The 15,599-nt window shown below is 41.4% G+C and overlaps 1 protein-coding gene across 2 annotated transcripts in view; it reads left to right on the top strand.

Annotated features, from left to right (window-relative positions):
- The window catches only part of il1rapl2 (interleukin 1 receptor accessory protein-like 2), a 372,021-nt gene that overhangs the window by 239,638 nt on the left and 116,784 nt on the right, over positions 1–15,599 (top strand). The gene's annotated exons all lie outside the window — the stretch shown is intronic.

Raw genomic sequence — 15,599 nt, 5'->3', positions numbered from 1 at the left:
TGAGTAAACACACAGGCAATTTAACAACATGCAGACAGAATATTGTTGGCCGGGCTGACATGCAGCAGTGCTCCTGGAGCTGCCCCGGTGTTGTGGATTTCATCTCATGGGACCGACCTTGCAATCGATTTCTGACTCTGAGACTTCTGTCTCTTCCCAGGTGGCCCATTTACATTGTGTGGGCAAATAGCAGAACTGTTTACAGTGTTGGAATAAGAAAGGATCTGGAGACTTATTTGCAACTGCTCTCTCTCTCTTTCCATTCAGGGAAATAAAGCCCCCCCCGCCTTCAGTAATCAATATTTCAAAACACATAAATATGATTTATGCAGTAGGAAAGTTTTGAGATCTTCACAATGAAATGAACTTTTTTTTGACAGTCAGTAAAACATCATGAGTTCATTTCTGAAACGGTTTCACCATGACATCATTACTTTCATTTACATATTAATACAGCTCTACATTGTGTTTGTGTGTTATGACTATACATACATGTTGATTTGAGGATCTGTGTTTCTGCCCAGCATTGGGAATCAGCCAGTGTAGTGATTGAACATGTACAATATAGCTGTTGGCATGTTTGTGCTTGTGTCATATTTACAGTGTTGGTGGTGGGATAACAGTTGGCTTGGTTCTGTAGCTCAGAACAGGACTTACAAACTTGCTTTCCTGGGCCGTGTTGTGTGTGTGTGTGTCTTTGTGTCTGTGTGCATAATAAACTATTTCCAAAGGTGCCTTCTTGAGAATCTGTAAAAAGTCAATATTTTGCATGCAGTAATCAAACAGTATTGCTCAGGTGACCACTTGAGGCTCTAATAACCAAGTCACAAACACATCCCATTCAAAAATGCCTGTTTTTACTGCATAGATTAACATTTACAGCCTGTCAAAAAAAGAGCAGAGTAGCACTGCTTGCACATCCCGTACTGTTCTGTAGAAACACGAGAACATTGACAAGAAAGGGAGTGATCGGTGATTATCTCAAGTAAGTCTACGTAGACTTACAAAACATAACATAAATAATCTTCTAAGAAGATAGAGATTTAACCGTTGCCTTGAAATTAAGAGAGCAGGCGTTTCACTCTAAAGGACTTATCCTATTCAACCTAGTTTTAAGAAAAAAACTTTGTTTATTCTCCGTATTGGGGAAAAGAGCTACACTACCAACTATCATAGATTGTCACAGCATCTCTGATTGGTGCAGCTCGCGGTTACCATGGCAATGTTTCCTGCCCCTCGTACTAAATGGGAACAGATGGTTTCACCAGCAGGCTAGCCTGTTAGGTAGCTAACACTGAATATGATCTAATAACCTTGTAATTTGTAAATTCATACAACACGATGTACAACATTGCACAACATTCGAATTAACACTATAAACACATGAACAACAACAAAAGCTACATTTAAGAAGAAGCGATATCATTCCCATTGGATTTTGTGGGATAGGTAGTTTCTTGACTCAGGTCCTGTACTGTCTTGTATCTTTGTCTTGTAGCTTTTCAATGCTGCTTTGGCGCCAAAGCTAATGTACTATAGTCGTGAGTATTGGGAAAGCTGGTTGTCTTGGTTACAGGCTGGAGTCTGTTGATTTCAGGATTTCGTGAAAGGTCAATGGAGGATTTGAATGGGGGAATTTGATGAGAGTAACCTGAAAAGTGGGCGGTTACTGTTAAACTCTATTTCCAAATCTCAGCAGTGGTGAGTATGTCATAATAGCTCAGAGAAGCTGGAATGATGGCCGAGTTGTTCTTTACATAAATGTGTTTTGATTATGCTCCATCTTTTAAACTGTACGAGCTTTAGTTCGGTTCTGTCTCTCTCCACCTGCCTTTTGCCAGAAACCACCTTTACTTCTCCCTACCTGATTTTGCTCGTCTTCCTCCTCTGCATCTGGTACCTTCACCACCATCACAGTCTCCTGTTTTCTTTTTCCATAACACCTTCTCCCTCCTACTCTTTTATTCTCCCACACTAAATCTGATCTGGCATCATCCCACAAGCTGCCTCCATATCCTGCAACACCTTCTCATCTAGCTCATGTTTGTTTCTGCTGGTCCATCTTCCTCTACCTCATTTTCTCCCTGTACTCCTGTTGTCCCCCTATATGTGCCCGATTTTCTTTATCTTTACTCATCACTCCCCCCCCCCTCCCCCCCCCCGCCCCCCCCCCCCCCCCCACACACACACACACCCATCTCTTGCTCTCTTCCCACCTCCTTTTCCTGCCAGAACTTGACACCTATCCTCCCTAATAAGCTCTTTTTCTATCCCTCTCTCTCTTCTGTCTTTCCTCGCTCTCTTGCCATGACAACCTAATTAGAGCTTGGTGTCTGTCATTGTCTCAGGGTCTCTTATTAGAGCACACACACACACACATGCACGCACGCACGCACACACACACAGAGCATATAGCAGGGAAGGAAATCACATTGAAATGTATTTATTACCTCTGATCTTGTAAAAGTGGTTGGAACAGATGCTCTACATGTTTCACTTTATGGCGCTTACAATTAACTTTCATCTTCCATGACCACATTGTTCTGATTGGACCGTGGTGAAGTCAGCCTTGGACAACACAAACACCTGATTTCTCTTCATTAAAGTCGAAAGGTTTAACCATCTTCTCTACTGTGATATGTCCTTTTTCTACGATTGGTTGAGTGTCATGGTACTGTTGACAAGCCCTATACTCACAATCCACACGAGATGTGTTGTCTTGGTTACAGTGATTAGCAGAGAATTATTTGAAAAGCATGGACACTGACTGTGGTTCATGGTTTGTGCATCACTATTTCACGATGCACTGGTCTCCATGTGAGAACTTTGAGGTTGGAATACATGTGCTGACAAGAAAGCAAAGCAATGATCATGTTTAAGTCATTTTGTGCCGAAAAGTGTGAAAATAATAAGTGACCTGCGGGAGATATGTATCCCCCTTAATGAAGGAGAACCTTATACTTAGCTATAACGTTTTGTATTTAGTGATCAGATGGTGGTCCTGGATTGAAGTCATGGGAGGGGGAGTGTTTTTTGTTTTTTTTTAAATGTCAGAGAGCTCACAGTTTTACAGTGTTTGTATCTTTTTATTCAAGATTAGCTTGCTGTGATTAAAATGTGATGTACCTCGTCTGCAAAAGGAATTACTGCTCAGATGAGATTATTCTGCTTAAAGACATACACTCAACAAAAATATAAACGCAACACTTTTGTTTTTGCTCCCATTTGTCATGAGATGGACTCAAAGATCTAAAATTCATTCCAGATACACAATATTACCATTTCTCTCAAACATTGTTCATAAATCTGTCTAAATGTGTGATAGTGAGCACTTTTGCTTTGCTGAGACAATCCATCCCACCTCACAGGTGTGCCACATCAAGATGCTCATCAGACACCATGATTAGTGCACAGGTGTACCTTAGACTGTCCACAATAAAAGGCCACTCTGAAATGTGCAGTTTTGTCTCACAGCAAAATGCCACAGATGGCGCAAGCATTGAGGGAGCGTGCAATTGGCATGCTGACAGCAGGAATGTCAACCAGATCTGTTGCTCGGGCATTGAATGTTCATTTCTCCACCATAAGCCGTCTCCAAAGGCGTTTCAGAGAATATGGCAGTACATCCAACCGGCCTCACAACCGCAGACCACGTGTAACCACACCAGCCCAGGACCTCCACATCCAGCAGGTTCACCTCCAAGATCGTCTGAGACCAGCTACTCAGACAGCTGCTGAAACAATTGGTTTGCATAACCAAAGAATTTCTGCACAAACTGTCAGAAACCGTCTCAGGGAAGCTCAACTGCATGCTCGTCGTCCTCATCGGGGTCTTAACCTGACTCCAGATCGTCGCCGTAACAGACTTGAGTGGGCAAATGCTCACATTCGATGGCGTCTGGCACGTTGGAGAGGTGTTCTCTTCACGGATGAATCTCGGTTTACATTGTTCAGGGCAGATGGCAGACAGCGTGTGTGGCGTCGTGTGGGTGAGCGCTTTGCTGATGTCAATGTTGTGGATCGAGTGGCCCATGGTGGTGGTGGGGTTATGGTATGGGCAGGCATCTGTTATGGACGAAGAACACAGGTGCATTTTATTGATGGCATTTTGAATGCACAGAGATACCGTGATGAGATCCTGAGGCCCATTGTTGTGCCATACATCCATGAACATCACCTCATGTTTCAGCAAGATAATGCACGGCCCCATGTTGCAAGGATCTGTACACAATTCTTGGAAGCTGAAAATGTCCCAGTTCTTGCATGGCCAGCATACTCACCGGACATGTCACCCATTGAGCATGTTTGGGATGTGCTTGACCGGCGTATACGACAGCGCGTACCAGTTCCCACTAATATCCAGCAACTTCGCACAGCCATTGAAGAGGAGTGGACCAACATTCCACAGGCCACAATTGACAATCTGATAAACTCTATGCGAAGAAGATGTGTTGCACTGCATGAGGCAAATGGTGGTCACACCAGATACTGACTGGTTCTGAGTCCCCAGACCCTCAATAAAGCAAAAACTGCACATTTCAGGGTGGCCTTTTATTGTGGACAGTCTAAGGTACACCTATGCACTAATCATGGTGTCTGATGAGCATCTTGATGTGGCACACCTGTGAGGTGGGATGGATTGTCTCAGCAAAGCAAAAGTGCTCACTATCACACATTTAGACAGATTTATGAACAATGTTTGAGAGAAATGGTAATATTGTGTATCTGGAATGAATTTTAGATCTTTGAGTCCATCTCATGACAAATGGGAGCAAAAACAAAAGTGTTGCGTTTATATTTTTGTTGAGTGTATGATGCCTCATTAAACTGGCTGTAGCTGTAAAGTTTACACGGTGTAGCACCGCCCTCATCGTCGCCTGATGTTTCATCTCGTACGGGCTACATGGAATTTGTCTTTCAAGAGTTCATTTTCAAACCACTGCAGATCCCGAGTGTCTGTTTTCATGTATGAGTTTGTACCAGCTAGAAAAGCAGGATGACCTGGAGGCACGGTTATGAAGCCAAAGGTGAACAAGCATTAAAGATGGAGTGACACTCCCTCTCAGGAGACAATAGCTGGAAAATAACGTTGCCTGAGACATGGGGAACAGAGAAGAGAAATGAAAGAAGGTAGGTGGGATAGACAAATCAAGAAGAGGGGGTAAAGTGAGAGTCAAAGAGAAGGTAGATAAATTGAAGGGATGGGAAGAAAGGGTAAATAAATAGATGGAGAGAAAGGCAGCGCTGGAAGAAGGCTGAACTCAGCAGAGAGATTGAGGCGCAGGTAAAGAGAGTGATGGCACAGATTGAGGAATGATTGGAGGAGAAAAGGAAAGTAAAAATCCATTTTCTCTGCAGGTATAAGGACCTCAGCAGGGAGAGAGAGCACGCTGTGACTGCCCAGGCCCTCTATGTACCCACCATGATTACATGCACACACACATGCACACAAACGCACACACACACGCACACACACACACACACACACACACACACGCACACACACAAACACACAATTTGGACAGAAATTGATACACACAGTGAGAGGTCTCAGTTTACTTTTGAGTGTGTAACACTAAAACAGACTTTTCACCTAACCTCTACACTCTACTTTTTTGGAGAGATGGGCTGAGAATCACAAAGTGGAGATGATACACACACACACACACACACACACACACACACACCACACACAACAGACCAAAAAAAACCCTGAGAAAGTACAAACTGCTAGAAAATGAAATGTGATAACCAAATGATGAGTTTTAGATAGTGAACAAGGTGGTGTGAGATGAGACATTTCATGCCTCTGGTTTTTCTAATTTTTCATTTCACACATCACATTTGATGGAAATGTAACATGTTCTCTGGGTGAATAAATGTACTGAGTCGCTGTCTGATAGAGAGTGTGTGACGGACAGCTACATGACTAGCTGGCTGACAAACTGGTTGTTTCATATGATGTTATTTTGCTGTGCATGTGGCTCTGTACAGTTCGTGGCTGCTCAGTGTCTTGGCAGCCAAGCGGACATATTGGCAAACTTGTTTATTGGAGAAATGACTGACAAGTATTTATCTGAATGTTTTATTGCTTGACTGGCTGATCAGTGTATTTGAAACTCATTTGCAGAGTCGTTAGTTCAATGGCTCATAGAGCTCAACAGTGTGGCTCCTGAAGTGAAAATCCCACTTCTTTTCTCCATCGAGAATTTGATCAATAGTCATAATGTCGAAACCATCCGAGGAAGACTGACCTCAACTACCTGAATGTGAAACCATAATGTAAGTGCCGCTTTAGTATGAATACATGTATATGATTTTTAACATTTTAAAATAAAAAATGGTTTGCGGTCTCGGGGAGGAAAAACGACACAACACAACACAATCCTATAGTGTCAGGGAGTTCTCTGATTGGTGGACCCACTGTTATGTTTAATAGTCTGGAGCTGGTTGTCTTGGTTTCAGGATTAAATTATTGATGAGGATTTTCTGACGCGTTAAATGAACTTGAGCTTGTTTAGTTCTTTACTAGTCTTCTGACTCCTCACAGCACTTATACTGTGCAAAGTATTCTATGTAAAGTGACCATCAAAACTAACCAACTCTATTCATAGACATTTTATACAATGAAGCAGACTGAGCAACTCAGGGTGAAGTGTTTGGCTGAGGACACTAGAAAACCCCAGCAATTCCACCTTTTAATATCCCAGTCGCAACATTCCTGTTTCTGTTTACGTCAAATGATTTTTTCACTATAAAGGTAGAAGACAAACAGCCTGGTTGGTTATTTCCTGAAAAACAACCCTTCACTGGCTCCAGAGATTTCTTCTCACTTTTCATGAAGCAGTTTCAGTTATTAACAGTAGTAGATCCATTTTCAAATTACACTCTGCATTGTCATTTTAATACCAGTGTTTGTCTCCTTTCTTCCTCTCTCAGCTGTTCCCCTGTGGCATTCCTCGTAAGCCGAACCACCTGTCTCTCTTTGCATTACAGGATAAATCAACTCTCTGAAAACACACACACACACACACACACACACACACACACACACAGTTGTCACAAAGGTGTTGTCTAATGCCTGCCAAATATTTAACCTTTCTCTTCATCAGATTAACAGAGTCTGAGCAGGAGATAAAGACAGCGCGTATAAAAGGAAAGAAGAGAAAGACACAGAGTGGGAGAGAGAGATACAATGGCGGTATAGCGTAAAACAAAGACAAGGTTGGGGGAGGAATGGGAGTAGATAAAGAGAGCGGTCATTTGAAGTTGCTTTGGCAGTCCTCTATAACTTGGCAGCCACTGAGTTGGTGCTACTTGCTTGCCAGTGTGGGCAAATATGTGGCAGTGAATGCCAACTTGAGCCAATGCCTGCTGTTTTGGCTCGTCTTATGAAATAAAAATTGGCCTTGGTTTGGTCAATTAAATCTTCAAGGGGTTTAAGGTAGTGTGGAATATCATCCGGCCTGGTGGAGATATGGAAGACGGGGCTAAAAAAAAAAGTGGAGAAATTAGGCCAGAGCAGAATGTGTGAAAACCAAGAGACCTGTGTGTTAGAGATGTGTCAAACAGCCGGCTCCTCTCGAACACAAACAAGCTTTGATTTGTCCCTCTTTAAGACACTGAGGTGCACTACAAGGTATGCATGATTCCACCCTGCCGTGTAGGAAATAATGATCTTTAAATGATCCCATTGAGTCATTTATAGTTATGTTTTGGCTTTTAGTGCCTTTTTATTCTATCGATAGCAGGCTGGACAGATTCAGAAATGAGGGAGAGAGAGACAGAGTGGAGGGAGACCCAAACCTGGGGCGCCCGCCAGGAGGACTGCAGCCTCCACACATGAGGCGTACTATCCTCAACCTCTACGCCACCAGGGCCCTATTGAGTAAAAAAAAATAAAAAAATCTACTTTTACATTTTTTGGGATAATTTTGTTAAAAGACAAACAAGGGACGTTGGTAGCCTAGTGGTTAGTGTGTGCGCCCCATATATGGAGGCCATGATCCTATAAGTGAGCGGCCTGTGGCTCTTTTCCTATATGCCAATCCCAACTCTCTCTATCCCAGATTTCTGACTCTATCCACTTTCCTGTCTTCAAATAAAGGCATAAAAGTCCCAAAAATATCCTTAAAAAAAGACACATGTGCCAAAAGGTTGCAGGTGCATGAAATAGCCCCTGAACCCTGACATGTATCCAAGCTTTAAGTAACCAGTAGTTTATGTTTTATGACATTAATGGAGAAGAAATAGCATTTAAATGAGTTAAATTTATGGCAAAATAAATAACATATTCATTTAATAACACACATTTGAAGTTAAAGAACTCGGCTGTTTTGTTTTATAGTTTCTGTCAGTAAACTGAATTCCAATCATCTTTACAGGTCAAACACATGGACTTAAAAAGTCAAACACTGACATTCAGTCTCACTGCTTAGACCACATTTTTAGCACAGGCCGCGGGCACTCACACACTAAAGTAATATAATATAATATACTGTTCCAGACACCTCAGAAAGTGAATGTGCAGTACTGTACCCCTCAGAGGTATGTGTTGAAATGTAGCCTACGGATTTGAACGTTCCATTACCGAGGCTATTTTTTTGCGAAGCCGAATATTTGACCAGAGAAACATATTTCTTTTACATTTCAAGAGGTCAGTGTTTTCAGTATCACTCAATACTTTCAGTCCATATTCCATGTCGACGTTTTGAAGCCACGTTGTTTTCTCCAGTTCAGCTGCTTGTATCAGGCTGCAGATTGCTTGGTAAAGGGCTTCTTTTAAAAAAAAAAAATTAAAAACATGCACCTTCACAGGGCACTGTATGACCTCAGTGATGAGGTCATTGTCCTTGAACAGCCCATTTCAAACTTGTGATATGGCTGCGTCTCGCCTACAAAACTTCTTGAAGGATGCCAGACAGCATGTTATTTTGATCTGACCAACTCAGGACTCTGCCATTTTCAGAGATATCTTTATAGTGGCCTCTTAAATCAGAAAGAGGCCTTTAAATAATGTGTCTGTAAAGGGGACTAAGATTGCATGTTGGAACACCTCATAGTATAGCCTGAGAAATGAGGTGGCAACCTTGGCCGAAGGATCTAAATCCAGGTATGTGTCTGTGTGTGGCATGTTAAGGTTTCAGTATTACTGAACTAAAGTTGTGTACGCACTGATGCAGCCCAACCAACATTGGGGCGGGTGGTGGAATTATGTCATTGGAGATGTTTGGTGTGTTAAGACTGTTGGGGATGTTGTTTACTGGCTGCGTTTCGTTAAGCTGTTTTCACAAACAGTATGCACTCCTGCCTTTCAGGAGGGCGGCTGCTCCGGATATTCTCCTGACCTGGCTGTTCACAAATGCACCTCACAGTGGGAGGCTTCCCCTGTCAGACGTGAGGGGGGGTATCAATGCCTCAGGTGGCATTCGGGGAGTGTTTGATGGAATCACCAAATCAACAAAAATGGTGGAGAATAGAAAATATAACGCAGCAGTTTGATTACATGCACAGAGATTGTCGCTTGCAGACACTCTACAGACTCCAGCCACAGGATTTTACTGCAGCACCATTTCCTTTCAGCTTGAGGTGGATTCTTCCGAGTTTCTCCTGCCAGCCCCCTACACTGTAGCATTTCATTCTTCAAAAAGTCAGAGTGAGCTGGATGCAGGAACGCAGCAGTATATTCTGAGGAGGATGCACCCGTGACAGTGAGATGGGGTGGTGATGTTTATTCCCTGCAACCATTGCACGACAATAGACCGGTACTGTTTCTGCACATGTAATGGCTGCTGCTGCTGCTGCATTATGTTTCCGCTCATTGATATAAAGGCAAATGTTCTTTCTATTGTATCATAACAATTAGGAGACCCCCTGCCTCCTGCCCCCTCCTGTCTGACAGGGATCGTCTCCCTCTGTGAGGTCTAAGTGAAAAAGGCTTTACTGACTTTGTTGTATGATCACTTTAGCTAGCAGGGTTCTTTAACAGTGTTTGGCCCTTACTCGGTTTCTCAAGAAGAAAATACAACTCTCAGAACATTGCTGATGGCTTATTCAATTAATCAAACAAATGTAATCCCCGGACACTTTACATAAAGTGCAGGTCTATACTGAATCTTCTTTTATTTTATTTTAAACAGACTCAACAATAATCCAGCAGCCTCACATTCACATCTGAAGGGATTCTTTAAATAATCCACAAGAAAATCTTCTGACTTCTGGACAAAACCAAAACATTTTAAGAACATGCAAGCTCCACACAGAAAGTCAGCAGCCTTCATCGGGTCTCTATCATTCATAATCTCCTGATAAATGCATATATTGCTGCAAATTGGTTGCTAAAGCTTTGCACATGTCGAGGGTCATGCATCGTCAGGGTTTGCACGATAACATGCATTCTGAAGTAACATTGGAGCATTTGTGTTGGCACAGTTTCATGAACAGTGTTTGTGTTTGTGTGCGTACATGCCGATCCCCACACACTCTCTCTCTCCGCCTGTTAGTTAGATTGATAGTCAAATTAATTTGCAGCTCCGTCCAGGTATAAACATGCTGCCTGCTGGCCAGGATACATCCCCCTCTATTAACGCCATAATTCAATGCACCCTCCAGCTGCCTGCCCTGATCATAGGAGGCTAATTGCATGGAGGGTGTGTGTGATTTATCAACGGGGAGGATATGGTGGATTACAAGTTGATTTGGAGATTAATTTATAGCTCATTTTGTATTTTAAGTAATTGGAATTTGTGATATTTGGAGAGTGCTTTGACACGTGCAAACGCACAGGTCGCAAAGAGCTGACAGCCAAAGCACAGAGCGCCTGGAGTTTAGGATGAAGCTTCAGGACATTTTGGATTAAAGAGTGGACATGATAAAAGATGTACAGAGATCTCATCATATTATGATCGGAGTATAATGTTGGAAGGACTCAGCTTGAATTTCCCTCGGGATCAATAAAGTATCTATCTATCTATCTATCTATCTATCTATCTATCATTGCCTCAGCACAGATTCTGCCTGTACACCAGCATTATAGCCTAAAACAGTCCGTTCACAAGAATATGAACCGCTCACATAAGGGATGTGAAACAATTAGCACAAAGTCATAAACAGAGTTAGAAGTGAATGGGTGTGACGTTTGTGTAATTACAACTAGTGTTTCACTGCATGCAGTGATATTTTAGTGAAGTAAACGTGATTCATTTTTACCTCAAATGAGTCGGCTGTCATCGTGCCACATGCATTGAAAGATGCTTTAGCTCACACCTGGCATCTGTTTAAGCTCGGGAGCACAATGCTCATTTGTATTATGAGATACACATAAAGATTCATGAACACTCCTAAATATACAGAGCAGAGCAGTTCAGGTAGGAGTTCATGTTTTATTCAAGCCTGCCTTCAAATGCTAACAAAGAGGAACAACTGTTCCCATTTTACTATAACAAGCCTCACACACTGCGTGAGTCCATGAGGACATCAACTAATCAAACTTTTTTGGTTTTTGTCCCAGGCTATAAACATGTTAATTTATTCTGTAAAAATAGTTTTTTTTTCTGTCTGTGACTTCCGGGTTTCCTGGAGCCAGCCTGAAGCGGACTCCTGATGGACTGCAGTTATTTGGGGATTGGCTTCATTTTTCAAGACCGGAGGCTGCCTGTTAGTCTAGAGGGGCAGTTGTGGAAGATAAAGCTTGTCATGCACTAATTAGAATATTGGTAGTTCGATTCCACCCCCTCTAATCCTCTTGTTGCATTTTAATTTTGGGACGCATGCACAACACTAAGGTGCTCAAGAGACCACAACAGGATTGTACTGCTCTTGTACCCACTAAACTGGTGCAACTGAATTCAAAAATCAACATCTAATTCCCAAAACAAATGCAGCAGGTTTATTGTACACTTAATGGTGCTGCAGAGCAAACAGGGTCTCTGTGCGTTTGAGATGGTTGTGCTTATTTAAACAAAAAACTTCTTCTTTCTGTCTATGTAATCAATAAATCAATCAATCGGTCTTTATTTGTATAGTTTCAATTCATAACAGGTGTTATCTCGAGACACTTTACAAAAAGCAGGTAGAGGACCTTACTCTTTGTCTGTTAACATTACAAAAGAGCAGGTAAACAGACATGCTCATCGTTATGTTTACAAAAAGCAGGTAGAGGACCTTACTTATATAATCACCACTGAAAGGAAGTTACTAATTCACATAGACCGGCGCTAATAGCCACACACAGCCAGAGTTGAACACAACACATCTGCTGAGAGATGGTGATAACTGCGCTGCAGTATTTACAGTATATGAGCAGTGAAGCAAACAAAATCAATTAGGTCTCTGGACTGTATGCCTTCAATATAAACAATATGTTTATAAGACTATTTCTTTGACACTGCTATAGCAATAATAATATATTATATATTATTATTATATATTAACATAAGCAGGGGTTAAATCAGTCAGCAACTCAACACTTCATGCATCTCTGTTGTGCCAGTGTGGAGTCATAATGCACGAATCCGTGATGCCCTTGCTTACATCATTCAGAGAGGAAGCTTTGTTGTAAATAGTGAAGTTTTGACATTTTTAAATAAAAAAGATGAAAAAAGTTTCATCATCTTCTTGTCATCGTACACATGAAGTTTCCACTTTTGCTAAACCTGAGCAAACTGTACAGAGGAATAACTTTTTTGTGTGTGTTTTTCAGCGTTGATCTTTCAGAATTAGACCTTAAAATGGAGCAGATAGCAGGAACAAGTAGCCGGCAAGTTTTTGAGCTATTTGTGGCTGCAATCCATTCTTAGTGAATAAGGCCCGTTGTATGTATGTATGCATGAACAGGGTGAATGTTGACATGCACCACTCTGAGTAGAGCAAGCTTGGAAATGAGCCATTTAAGCAAACCTTACTGGACCGTTGATAGTATCTGTTGTCTTTCAAGGTTGGAGGTTTGATCCTCAACTCCTCCAGTCACTTCTTAAAGTGTCCTCGGGCCCGACACCGAGCCCCCGATTGCTCCTGCTGATGTGTCAGCGGCATGTCAATGTGTGTGAATGAAATATTACTGCTTGACAATTGGCCATTTTAAATAGCAGTCTGTGTGTGAATGGAGGGATGTGACACAGGCTTGTGTAGAGTTTTCCAGTTATTTTTATTACACTGCATATCCATTTACCAGAGCTTGTATCACAACTTAATTAAATACAATGACTTTGGATCTATGATGGATGGAGGATATGGATTATTGTCTGAATTCAGCTTCTCAGATTCAGATAAGCTCCAATGGCATAAAAGCATAAAATAACATATCACAAACTGCTCTATTATCTTCTTATAGTGCTGAGTAAATCTAGGTAGAGTAAAAGCTAAAAAAACAATTGAGTGTGCCAAACACGGACCTTTTGCATGTCAGAGACATGTGCTGTCACCAAAGGATTGGAAATCAAATGTGTCTCAAAAAATCAAGATGAACCCTGAATGTCCTCCCTGTCCTTCATCAACACATTTCTACCACCAGGTATCTGTTTGCATTTTTCTATTACTTGCAGTCATATTGAGGTTTGCTTAATAAAATTCTGTAATGAAGTCATTCCTTTTGACAGATTTTCAACTTGATTGCTGTGCAGGGGTATAAAATATTTGATTAAAAATACTGTCTTCAGGGGGATTTGGTCTAATCTTGGGAGGAAATTTGTGTAAAAACATAGTAGAATTCTCTCATAATATTACCAAGGGCTTCCTCGAGCAGGAGAGCCTGCTAATTCTGTGGTGGTTAGACCCAACTTTTATTAGTGGTAGTGTTACCTTGTGTTTTTAATGATGAATACATTTGAATATATTCCTTACCCACCATCCAGTGTTCCTTTGTAAGAAGTGTAGCCATAAAGACACAGAACATTAACATAGATCATTTACAAAATAGTTTTTCAAATAACATTAACTCATAACTTTTTTAATACACATTAATTAGCTTCCACAACCAGGAGATAGTTAGCTCATAGCTAGATTTTATAGTACAGTTTAGTTTAAAAACTTCAGCGATAGACCACATTCATTAATTTCCTTTTCTTTTTATAACTGACAAATCAAAAGGTGTAAAAATCGAAGACAGCAGTTTTTCTATCTGTCGATGACCTGCTGTCAGTAGCAGAGAGAATTACTCCTCACTAGCATCGACCTCTTTTGGTGAGAGATGACGATTTGCTAAAGCTTTTTTAAAGTTAAAAGCAAGATTTTTTTGTAGCAGCCTATTAAAGTAAAGTTCTAGTCTCAGATAGTCACAACATACTAAATAATTTCCCATAATTTTACACAAACGGACCCATGAGCACTATTGTACCACGGTGTGGGAGGATTTTAGTCGGTCGAAGGTTGAATCTTTCAGAATACTTCGCTGCATGTTGTTCCTGTTATTCCAAGTACATTCACAGTTGGATAACAGTCGTGTGGGCGGCTGTGGGTCAGTGGTTGATTTGACTGCCTCTCTACCAGCAGGTTTAGGGTTCAATTCCCCAAATGTTTTGGGTGAGACACTGAGGTGCTGGACACTGATCTGCTTCAATACAAGATTAGAATGAAATCAATGCGATGGACATTAGCATCTGCTATTCACCACATGCATGTATTCAGTGTAGTGTCCAGTGAATTCCTTCCTTGGCGGACAAACAAAAGTAACACAGACTAACAAAGTTATTTGTGGAAAACGATGGAGATCCTGTGCTTGCTCTGCTCTGACTCTCAGAGCAGAACAGTGCTCCTGTATGTTCACTGACCACAGGTCTCCACCTCCTCCTCGTGTCAAAGTAATGCCTCATTGTAGACAATGATAGTTTGCTAATACTGATGGTCACTTACATAGCAACCTTTACCATCAGTGTGTGAATGTGTAGGTGTGACCTGCAGTGTAAAAGCACTTTAAGTAGTCACAAGTCTATTTTGTGAGAGCATATTTGTATATAGAAATAGTTAGTATAAATAAACACCCACCCACACACAGACTGTTTGCATTGGTAAGAGGTGCACAGCATGCGTTAAACAATTCTGACACAGTGTTTGCATTGCAATTAAATTTTTGTTTATAATGAGTTATGCAAAATACATTCTTCTCTTTATAGGTGTTTGTTTCGCCATTTAGTCTAAGGTGTTTTGTTTCTGATTTGGAAAAGGTGTGTGTGTGTGTGTAGGTGTGTGTGTGTGTGTGGAGGAGGGGGTGGGGGCGAGTAAGAGGTAAATGGAAGGACAGCAGTGTCAACATGAGAGGATGCTGTATTTTTCAGTTTATCCCAGTGTAATGTGCATCACCGGCATGAATGCATAAAACAACATCATCAAAGCAACACAATAAAAGCCTAAACATTAACATCAAATCCCTTTAAGCTCCTCGATGTGAGTGTGTTGTTGCCAGTGTCCCTGCGATTGAGTCTGGATGGCTTTGAATTTAGGTGTTTCATCACACATTGGAAGAGCTTTGGGAGTTTAGCACACATAAACCACATGCATCTTATCACACATGAATACAAAGTACAAGCAGATCTCAGATTCTTTTCAGTCATTTCAGTTCTGTGATTAAATAGTGTGACCTGTCTGAGTTCAGCTCGACCAGTTCA

The sequence above is a fragment of the Symphodus melops genome (genome assembly GCF_947650265.1).
Source record: "Symphodus melops genome assembly, chromosome: 9".
NCBI lineage: Eukaryota > Metazoa > Chordata > Actinopteri > Labriformes > Labridae > Symphodus > Symphodus melops.
This window is presented reverse-complemented; position numbering and strand designations above follow the sequence as displayed.